Raw genomic sequence first — 10,741 nt, 5'->3', positions numbered from 1 at the left:
CAGAACTGTCATAAAAACACATGTTGATGTCTGGATATGCCATAGTTTTTCTAACCCTAACCCTAGCCTGAGTTTGCTAACCCTAATTTGGGGCCTTATGGTGAATCAACAGGTAGTTGGAAAGTAGGCAATATGCTACTAAAGCAAGCTGAATTGTGGTTTCTCATCCGTGTGGGGAGCAGAACTGTCATAAAAACACATGTTGATGTCTGGATAAGCCATAGTTATTCTAACCCTAACCGTAGCCTCAGTTTGCTAACCCTAACCGTAATTTGGGGCCTTAAGGTGAATCAACAGGTAGTTGGAAAGTAGGCAATATGCTACTAAAGCAAGCTGAATTGTGGTTTCTCATCCGTGTGGGGAGCAGAACTGTCATAAAAACACATGTTGATGTCTGGATATGCCATAGTTTTTCTAACCCTAACCATAGCCTGAGTTTGCTAACCCTAATTTCGGGCCTTAAGGTGAATCAACAGGTAGTTGGAAAGTAGGCAATATGCTACTAAAGCAAGCTGAATTGTGGTTTCTCATCCGTGTGGGGAGCAGAACTGTCATAAAAACACATGATGATGTCTGGATATGCCATAGTTTTTCTAACCCTAACCATAGCCTGAGTTTGCTAACCCTAATTTGGGGCCTTATGGTGAATCAACAGGTAGTTGGAAAGTAGGCAATATGCTACTAAAGCAAGCTGAATTGTGGTTTCTCATCCTTGTGGGGAGCAGAACTGTCATAAAAACACATGTTGATGTCTGGATATGCCATGGTTATTCTAACCCTAACCGTAGCCTCAGTTTGCTAACCATGACCATAATTTGGGGCCTTATGGTGAATCAACAGGTAGTTGGAAAGTAGGCAATATGCTACTAAAGCAAGCTGAATTGTGGTTTCTCATCCGTGTGGGGAGCAGAACTGTCAAAAAAACACATGTTGATGTCTGGATATGCCATAGTTTTTCTAACCCTAACCCTAGCCTGAGTTTGCTAACCCTAATTTGGGGCCTTATGGTGAATCAACAGGTAGTTGGAAAGTAGGCAATATGCTACTAAAGCAAGCTGAATTGTGGTTTCTCATCCGTGTGGGGAGCAGAACTGTCATAAAAACACATGTTGATGTCTGGATATGCCATAGTTTTTCTAACCCTAACCATAGCCTGAGTTTGCTAACCCTAATTTCGGGCCTTAAGGTGAATCAACAGGTAGTTGGAAAGTAGGCAATATGCTACTAAAGCAAGCTGAATTGTGGTTTCTCATCCGTGTGGGGAGCAGAACTGTCAAAAAAACACATGTTGATGTCTGGATATGCCATAGTTTTTCTAACCCTAACCCTAGCCTGAGTTTGCTAACCCTAATTTGGGGCCTTATGGTGAATCAACAGGTAGTTGGAAAGTAGACAATATGCTACTAAAGCAAGCTGAATTGTGGTTACTCATCCGTGTGGGGAGCAGAACTGTCATAAAAACACATGTTGATGTCTGGATATGCCATAGTTATTCTAACCCTAACCGTAGCCTCAGTTTGCTAACCCTAACCGTAATTTGGGGCCTTAAGGTGAATCAACAGGTAGTTGGAAAGTAGGCAATATGCTACTAAAGCAAGCTGAATTGTGGTTTCTCATCCGTGTGGGGAGCAGAACTGTCATAAAAACACATGTTGATGTCTGGATATGCCATAGTTTTTCTAACCCTAACCATAGCCTGAGTTTGCTAACCCTAATTTGGGGCCTCATGGTGAATCAACAGGTAGTTGGAAAGTAGGCAATATGCTCCTAAAGCAAGCTGAATTGTGGTGTCTCATCCGTGTGGGGAGCAGAACTGTCAAAAAAACACATGTTGATGTCTGGATATGCCATAGTTTTTCTAACCCTAACCCTAGCCTGAGTTTGCTAACCCTAATTTGGGGCCTTATGGTGAATCAACAGGTAGTTGGAAAGTAGGCAATATGCTACTAAAGCAAGCTGAATTGTGGTTACTCATCCGTGTGGGGAGCAGAACTGTCATAAAAACACATGTTGATGTCTGGATATGCCATAGTTATTCTAACCCTAACCGTAGCCTCAGTTTGCTAACCCTAACCGTAATTTGGGGCCTTAAGGTGAATCAACAGGTAGTTGGAAAGTAGGCAATATGCTACTAAAGCAAGCTGAATTGTGGTTTCTCATCCGTGTGGGGAGCAGAACTGTCATAAAAACACATGTTGATGTCTGGATATGCCATAGTTTTTCTAACCCTAACCCTAGCCTGAGTTTGCTAACCCTAATTTGGGGCCTTATGGTGAATCAACAGGTAGTTGGAAAGTAGGCAATATGCTACTAAAGCAAGCTGAATTGTGGTTTCTCATCCGTGTGGGGAGCAGAACTGTCATAAAAACACATGTTGATGTCTGGATAAGCCATAGTTATTCTAACCCTAACCGTAGCCTCAGTTTGCTAACCCTAACCGTAATTTGGGGCCTTAAGGTGAATCAACAGGTAGTTGGAAAGTAGGCAATATGCTACTAAAGCAAGCTGAATTGTGGTTTCTCATCCGTGTGGGGAGCAGAACTGTCATAAAAACACATGTTGATGTCTGGATATGCCATAGTTTTTCTAACCCTAACCATAGCCTGAGTTTGCTAACCCTAATTTCGGGCCTTAAGGTGAATCAACAGGTAGTTGGAAAGTAGGCAATATGCTACTAAAGCAAGCTGAATTGTGGTTTCTCATCCGTGTGGGGAGCAGAACTGTCATAAAAACACATGATGATGTCTGGATATGCCATAGTTTTTCTAACCCTAACCATAGCCTGAGTTTGCTAACCCTAATTTGGGGCCTTATGGTGAATCAACAGGTAGTTGGAAAGTAGGCAATATGCTACTAAAGCAAGCTGAATTGTGGTTTCTCATCCTTGTGGGGAGCAGAACTGTCATAAAAACACATGTTGATGTCTGGATATGCCATGGTTATTCTAACCCTAACCGTAGCCTCAGTTTGCTAACCATGACCATAATTTGGGGCCTTATGGTGAATCAACAGGTAGTTGGAAAGTAGGCAATATGCTACTAAAGCAAGCTGAATTGTGGTTTCTCATCCGTGTGGGGAGCAGAACTGTCAAAAAAACACATGTTGATGTCTGGATATGCCATAGTTTTTCTAACCCTAACCCTAGCCTGAGTTTGCTAACCCTAATTTGGGGCCTTATGGTGAATCAACAGGTAGTTGGAAAGTAGGCAATATGCTACTAAAGCAAGCTGAATTGTGGTTTCTCATCCGTGTGGGGAGCAGAACTGTCATAAAAACACATGTTGATGTCTGGATATGCCATAGTTTTTCTAACCCTAACCATAGCCTGAGTTTGCTAACCCTAATTTCGGGCCTTAAGGTGAATCAACAGGTAGTTGGAAAGTAGGCAATATGCTACTAAAGCAAGCTGAATTGTGGTTTCTCATCCGTGTGGGGAGCAGAACTGTCAAAAAAACACATGTTGATGTCTGGATATGCCATAGTTTTTCTAACCCTAACCCTAGCCTGAGTTTGCTAACCCTAATTTGGGGCCTTATGGTGAATCAACAGGTAGTTGGAAAGTAGGCAATATGCTACTAAAGCAAGCTGAATTGTGGTTACTCATCCGTGTGGGGAGCAGAACTGTCATAAAAACACATGTTGATGTCTGGATATGCCATAGTTATTCTAACCCTAACCGTAGCCTCAGTTTGCTAACCCTAACCGTAATTTGGGGCCTTAAGGTGAATCAACAGGTAGTTGGAAAGTAGGCAATATGCTACTAAAGCAAGCTGAATTGTGGTTTCTCATCCGTGTGGGGAGCAGAACTGTCATAAAAACACATGTTGATGTCTGGATATGCCATAGTTTTTCTAACCCTAACCCTAGCCTGAGTTTGCTAACCCTAATTTGGGGCCTTATGGTGAATCAACAGGTAGTTGGAAAGTAGGCAATATGCTACTAAAGCAAGCTGAATTGTGGTTTCTCATCCGTGTGGGGAGCAGAACTGTCATAAAAACACATGTTGATGTCTGGATAAGCCATAGTTATTCTAACCCTAACCGTAGCCTCAGTTTGCTAACCCTAACCGTAATTTGGGGCCTTAAGGTGAATCAACAGGTAGTTGGAAAGTAGGCAATATGCTACTAAAGCAAGCTGAATTGTGGTTTCTCATCCGTGTGGGGAGCAGAACTGTCATAAAAACACATGTTGATGTCTGGATATGCCATAGTTTTTCTAACCCTAACCCTAGCCTGAGTTTGCTAACCCTAATTTGGGGCCTTATGGTGAATCAACAGGTAGTTGGAAAGTAGGCAATATGCTACTAAAGCAAGCTGAATTGTGGTTTCTCATCCGTGTGGGGAGCAGAACTGTCATAAAAACACATGTTGATGTCTGGATAAGCCATAGTTATTCTAACCCTAACCGTAGCCTCAGTTTGCTAACCCTAACCGTAATTTGGGGCCTTAAGGTGAATCAACAGGTAGTTGGAAAGTAGGCAATATGCTACTAAAGCAAGCTGAATTGTGGTTTCTCATCCGTGTGGGGAGCAGAACTGTCATAAAAACACATGTTGATGTCTGGATATGCCATAGTTTTTCTAACCCTAACCATAGCCTGAGTTTGCTAACCCTAATTTCGGGCCTTAAGGTGAATCAACAGGTAGTTGGAAAGTAGGCAATATGCTACTAAAGCAAGCTGAATTGTGGTTTCTCATCCGTGTGGGGAGCAGAACTGTCATAAAAACACATGATGATGTCTGGATATGCCATAGTTTTTCTAACCCTAACCATAGCCTGAGTTTGCTAACCCTAATTTGGGGCCTTATGGTGAATCAACAGGTAGTTGGAAAGTAGGCAATATGCTACTAAAGCAAGCTGAATTGTGGTTTCTCATCCTTGTGGGGAGCAGAACTGTCATAAAAACACATGTTGATGTCTGGATATGCCATGGTTATTCTAACCCTAACCGTAGCCTCAGTTTGCTAACCATGACCATAATTTGGGGCCTTATGGTGAATCAACAGGTAGTTGGAAAGTAGGCAATATGCTACTAAAGCAAGCTGAATTGTGGTTTCTCATCCGTGTGGGGAGCAGAACTGTCAAAAAAACACATGTTGATGTCTGGATATGCCATAGTTTTTCTAACCCTAACCCTAGCCTGAGTATGCTAACCCTAATTTGGGGCCTTATGGTGAATCAACAGGTAGTTGGAAAGTAGGCAATATGCTACTAAAGCAAGCTGAATTGTGGTTTCTCATCCGTGTGGGGAGCAGAACTGTCATAAAAACACATGTTGATGTCTGGATATGCCATAGTTTTTCTAACCGTAACCGTAGCCTGAGTTTGCTAACCATAATTTGGGCCTTATGGTGAATCAACAGGTAGTTGGAAAGTAGGCAATATGCTACTAAAGCAAGCTGCATTGTGGTTTCTCATCCGTGTGGGGAGCAGAACTGTCATAAAAACACATGTTGATGTCTGGATATGCCATAGTTTTTCTAACCGTAACCCTAGCCTGAGTTTGCTAACCCTAATTTGGGGCCTTAGGGTGAATCAACAGGTAGTTGGAAAGTACTCAATATGCTACTAAAGCATGCTGAATTTTGTTTTCTCATCCTTGTGGGGAGCAGTACTGTCATAAAAACACATGTTGATGTCTCGATATGCCATAGTTTTTCTAACCATAACCCTAGCCTGAGTTTGCTAACCCTAATTTGGGGCCTTATGGTGAATCAACAGGTAGTTGGAAAGTAGGCAATATGCTACTAAAGCAAGCTGAATTGTGGTTTCTCATCCTTGTGGGGAGCAGAACTGTCATAAAAACACATGTTGATGTCTGGATATGCCATGGTTATTCTAACCCTAACCGTAGCCTCAGTTTGCTAACCATGACCATAATTTGGGGCCTTATGGTGAATCAACAGGTAGTTGGAAAGTAGGCAATATGCTACTAAAGCAAGCTGAATTGTGGTTTCTCATCCGTGTGGGGAGCAGAACTGTCAAAAAAACACATGTTGATGTCTGGATATGCCATAGTTTTTCTAACCCTAACCCTAGCCTGAGTTTGCTAACCCTAATTTGGGGCCTTATGGTGAATCAACAGGTAGTTGGAAAGTAGGCAATATGCTACTAAAGCAAGCTGAATTGTGGTTACTCATCCGTGTGGGGAGCAGAACTGTCATAAAAACACATGTTGATGTCTGGATATGCCATAGTTATTCTAACCCTAACCGTAGCCTCAGTTTGCTAACCCTAACCGTAATTTGGGGCCTTAAGGTGAATCAACAGGTAGTTGGAAAGTAGGCAATATGCTACTAAAGCAAGCTGAATTGTGGTTTCTCATCCGTGTGGGGAGCAGAACTGTCATAAAAACACATGTTGATGTCTGGATATGCCATAGTTTTTCTAACCCTAACCCTAGCCTGAGTTTGCTAACCCTAATTTGGGGCCTTATGGTGAATCAACAGGTAGTTGGAAAGTAGGCAATATGCTACTAAAGCAAGCTGAATTGTGGTTTCTCATCCGTGTGGGGAGCAGAACTGTCATAAAAACACATGTTGATGTCTGGATAAGCCATAGTTATTCTAACCCTAACCGTAGCCTCAGTTTGCTAACCCTAACCGTAATTTGGGGCCTTAAGGTGAATCAACAGGTAGTTGGAAAGTAGGCAATATGCTACTAAAGCAAGCTGAATTGTGGTTTCTCATCCGTGTGGGGAGCAGAACTGTCATAAAAACACATGTTGATGTCTGGATATGCCATAGTTTTTCTAACCCTAACCATAGCCTGAGTTTGCTAACCCTAATTTCGGGCCTTAAGGTGAATCAACAGGTAGTTGGAAAGTAGGCAATATGCTACTAAAGCAAGCTGAATTGTGGTTTCTCATCCGTGTGGGGAGCAGAACTGTCATAAAAACACATGATGATGTCTGGATATGCCATAGTTTTTCTAACCCTAACCATAGCCTGAGTTTGCTAACCCTAATTTGGGGCCTTATGGTGAATCAACAGGTAGTTGGAAAGTAGGCAATATGCTACTAAAGCAAGCTGAATTGTGGTTTCTCATCCTTGTGGGGAGCAGAACTGTCATAAAAACACATGTTGATGTCTGGATATGCCATGGTTATTCTAACCCTAACCGTAGCCTCAGTTTGCTAACCATGACCATAATTTGGGGCCTTATGGTGAATCAACAGGTAGTTGGAAAGTAGGCAATATGCTACTAAAGCAAGCTGAATTGTGGTTTCTCATCCGTGTGGGGAGCAGAACTGTCAAAAAAACACATGTTGATGTCTGGATATGCCATAGTTTTTCTAACCCTAACCCTAGCCTGAGTTTGCTAACCCTAATTTGGGGCCTTATGGTGAATCAACAGGTAGTTGGAAAGTAGGCAATATGCTACTAAAGCAAGCTGAATTGTGGTTTCTCATCCGTGTGGGGAGCAGAACTGTCATAAAAACACATGTTGATGTCTGGATATGCCATAGTTTTTCTAACCGTAACCGTAGCCTGAGTTTGCTAACCATAATTTGGGCCTTATGGTGAATCAACAGGTAGTTGGAAAGTAGGCAATATGCTACTAAAGCAAGCTGCATTGTGGTTTCTCATCCGTGTGGGGAGCAGAACTGTCATAAAAACACATGTTGATGTCTGGATATGCCATAGTTTTTCTAACCGTAACCCTAGCCTGAGTTTGCTAACCCTAATTTGGGGCCTTAGGGTGAATCAACAGGTAGTTGGAAAGTACTCAATATGCTACTAAAGCATGCTGAATTTTGTTTTCTCATCCTTGTGGGGAGCAGTACTGTCATAAAAACACATGTTGATGTCTCGATATGCCATAGTTTTTCTAACCATAACCCTAGCCTGAGTTTGCTAACCCTAATTTGGGGCCTTAGGGTGAATCAACAGGTAGTTGGAAAGTAGACAATATGCTACTAAAGCAAGCTGAATTGTGGTTTCTCATCCGTGTGGGGAGCAGAATTGTCATAAAAACACATGTTGATGTCTCGATATGCCATAGATTTTCTAACCGTAACCGTAGCCTGAGTTTGCTAACCATAATTTGGGCCTTATGGTGAATCAACAGGTAGTTGGAAAGTAGGCAATATGCTACTAAAGCAAGCTGAATTGTGGTTTCTCATCCGTGTGGGGAGCAGAACTGTCAAAAAAACACATGTTGATGTCTGGATATGCCATAGTTTTTCTAACCCTAACCCTAGCCTGAGTTTGCTAACCCTAATTTGGGGCCTTATGGTGAATCAACAGGTAGTTGGAAAGTAGGCAATATGCTACTAAAGCAAGCTGAATTGTGGTTTCTCATCCGTGTGGGGAGCAGAACTGTCATAAAAACACATGTTGATGTCTGGATATGCCATAGTTTTTCTAACCCTAACCATAGCCTGAGTTTGCTAACCCTAATTTCGGGCCTTAAGGTGAATCAACAGGTAGTTGGAAAGTAGGCAATATGCTACTAAAGCAAGCTGAATTGTGGTTTCTCATCCGTGTGGGGAGCAGAACTGTCAAAAAAACACATGTTGATGTCTGGATATGCCATAGTTTTTCTAACCCTAACCCTAGCCTGAGTTTGCTAACCCTAATTTGGGGCCTTATGGTGAATCAACAGGTAGTTGGAAAGTAGGCAATATGCTACTAAAGCAAGCTGAATTGTGGTTACTCATCCGTGTGGGGAGCAGAACTGTCATAAAAACACATGTTGATGTCTGGATATGCCATAGTTATTCTAACCCTAACCGTAGCCTCAGTTTGCTAACCCTAACCGTAATTTGGGGCCTTAAGGTGAATCAACAGGTAGTTGGAAAGTAGGCAATATGCTACTAAAGCAAGCTGAATTGTGGTTTCTCATCCGTGTGGGGAGCAGAACTGTCATAAAAACACATGTTGATGTCTGGATATGCCATAGTTTTTCTAACCCTAACCCTAGCCTGAGTTTGCTAACCCTAATTTGGGGCCTTATGGTGAATCAACAGGTAGTTGGAAAGTAGGCAATATGCTACTAAAGCAAGCTGAATTGTGGTTTCTCATCCGTGTGGGGAGCAGAACTGTCATAAAAACACATGTTGATGTCTGGATAAGCCATAGTTATTCTAACCCTAACCGTAGCCTCAGTTTGCTAACCCTAACCGTAATTTGGGGCCTTAAGGTGAATCAACAGGTAGTTGGAAAGTAGGCAATATGCTACTAAAGCAAGCTGAATTGTGGTTTCTCATCCGTGTGGGGAGCAGAACTGTCATAAAAACACATGTTGATGTCTGGATATGCCATAGTTTTTCTAACCCTAACCATAGCCTGAGTTTGCTAACCCTAATTTCGGGCCTTAAGGTGAATCAACAGGTAGTTGGAAAGTAGGCAATATGCTACTAAAGCAAGCTGAATTGTGGTTTCTCATCCGTGTGGGGAGCAGAACTGTCATAAAAACACATGATGATGTCTGGATATGCCATAGTTTTTCTAACCCTAACCATAGCCTGAGTTTGCTAACCCTAATTTGGGGCCTTATGGTGAATCAACAGGTAGTTGGAAAGTAGGCAATATGCTACTAAAGCAAGCTGAATTGTGGTTTCTCATCCTTGTGGGGAGCAGAACTGTCATAAAAACACATGTTGATGTCTGGATATGCCATGGTTATTCTAACCCTAACCGTAGCCTCAGTTTGCTAACCATGACCATAATTTGGGGCCTTATGGTGAATCAACAGGTAGTTGGAAAGTAGGCAATATGCTACTAAAGCAAGCTGAATTGTGGTTTCTCATCCGTGTGGGGAGCAGAACTGTCAAAAAAACACATGTTGATGTCTGGATATGCCATAGTTTTTCTAACCCTAACCCTAGCCTGAGTTTGCTAACCCTAATTTGGGGCCTTATGGTGAATCAACAGGTAGTTGGAAAGTAGGCAATATGCTACTAAAGCAAGCTGAATTGTGGTTTCTCATCCGTGTGGGGAGCAGAACTGTCATAAAAACACATGTTGATGTCTGGATATGCCATAGTTTTTCTAACCGTAACCGTAGCCTGAGTTTGCTAACCATAATTTGGGCCTTATGGTGAATCAACAGGTAGTTGGAAAGTAGGCAATATGCTACTAAAGCAAGCTGCATTGTGGTTTCTCATCCGTGTGGGGAGCAGAACTGTCATAAAAACACATGTTGATGTCTGGATATGCCATAGTTTTTCTAACCGTAACCCTAGCCTGAGTTTGCTAACCCTAATTTGGGGCCTTAGGGTGAATCAACAGGTAGTTGGAAAGTACTCAATATGCTACTAAAGCATGCTGAATTTTGTTTTCTCATCCTTGTGGGGAGCAGTACTGTCATAAAAACACATGTTGATGTCTCGATATGCCATAGTTTTTCTAACCATAACCCTAGCCTGAGTTTGCTAACCCTAATTTGGGGCCTTAGGGTGAATCAACAGGTAGTTGGAAAGTAGGCAATATGCTACTAAAGCAAGCTGAATTGTGGTTTCTCATCCGTGTGGGGAGCAGAATTGTCATAAAAACACATGTTGATGTCTCGATATGCCATAGATTTTCTAACCGTAACCGTAGCCTGAGTTTGCTAACCATAATTTGGGCCTTATGGTGAATCAACAGGTAGTTGGAAAGTAGGCAATATGCTACTAAAGCAAGCTGCATTGTGGTTTCTCATCCGTGTGGGGAGCAGAACTGTCATAAAAACACATGTTGATGTCTGGATATGCCATAGTTTTTCTAACCGTAACCCTAGCCTGAGTTTGCTAACCC

This window comes from Paramormyrops kingsleyae, chromosome 25 (assembly GCF_048594095.1).
Source record: "Paramormyrops kingsleyae isolate MSU_618 chromosome 25, PKINGS_0.4, whole genome shotgun sequence".
Taxonomy (NCBI): Eukaryota; Metazoa; Chordata; class Actinopteri; order Osteoglossiformes; family Mormyridae; genus Paramormyrops; species Paramormyrops kingsleyae.
This window is presented reverse-complemented; position numbering follows the sequence as displayed.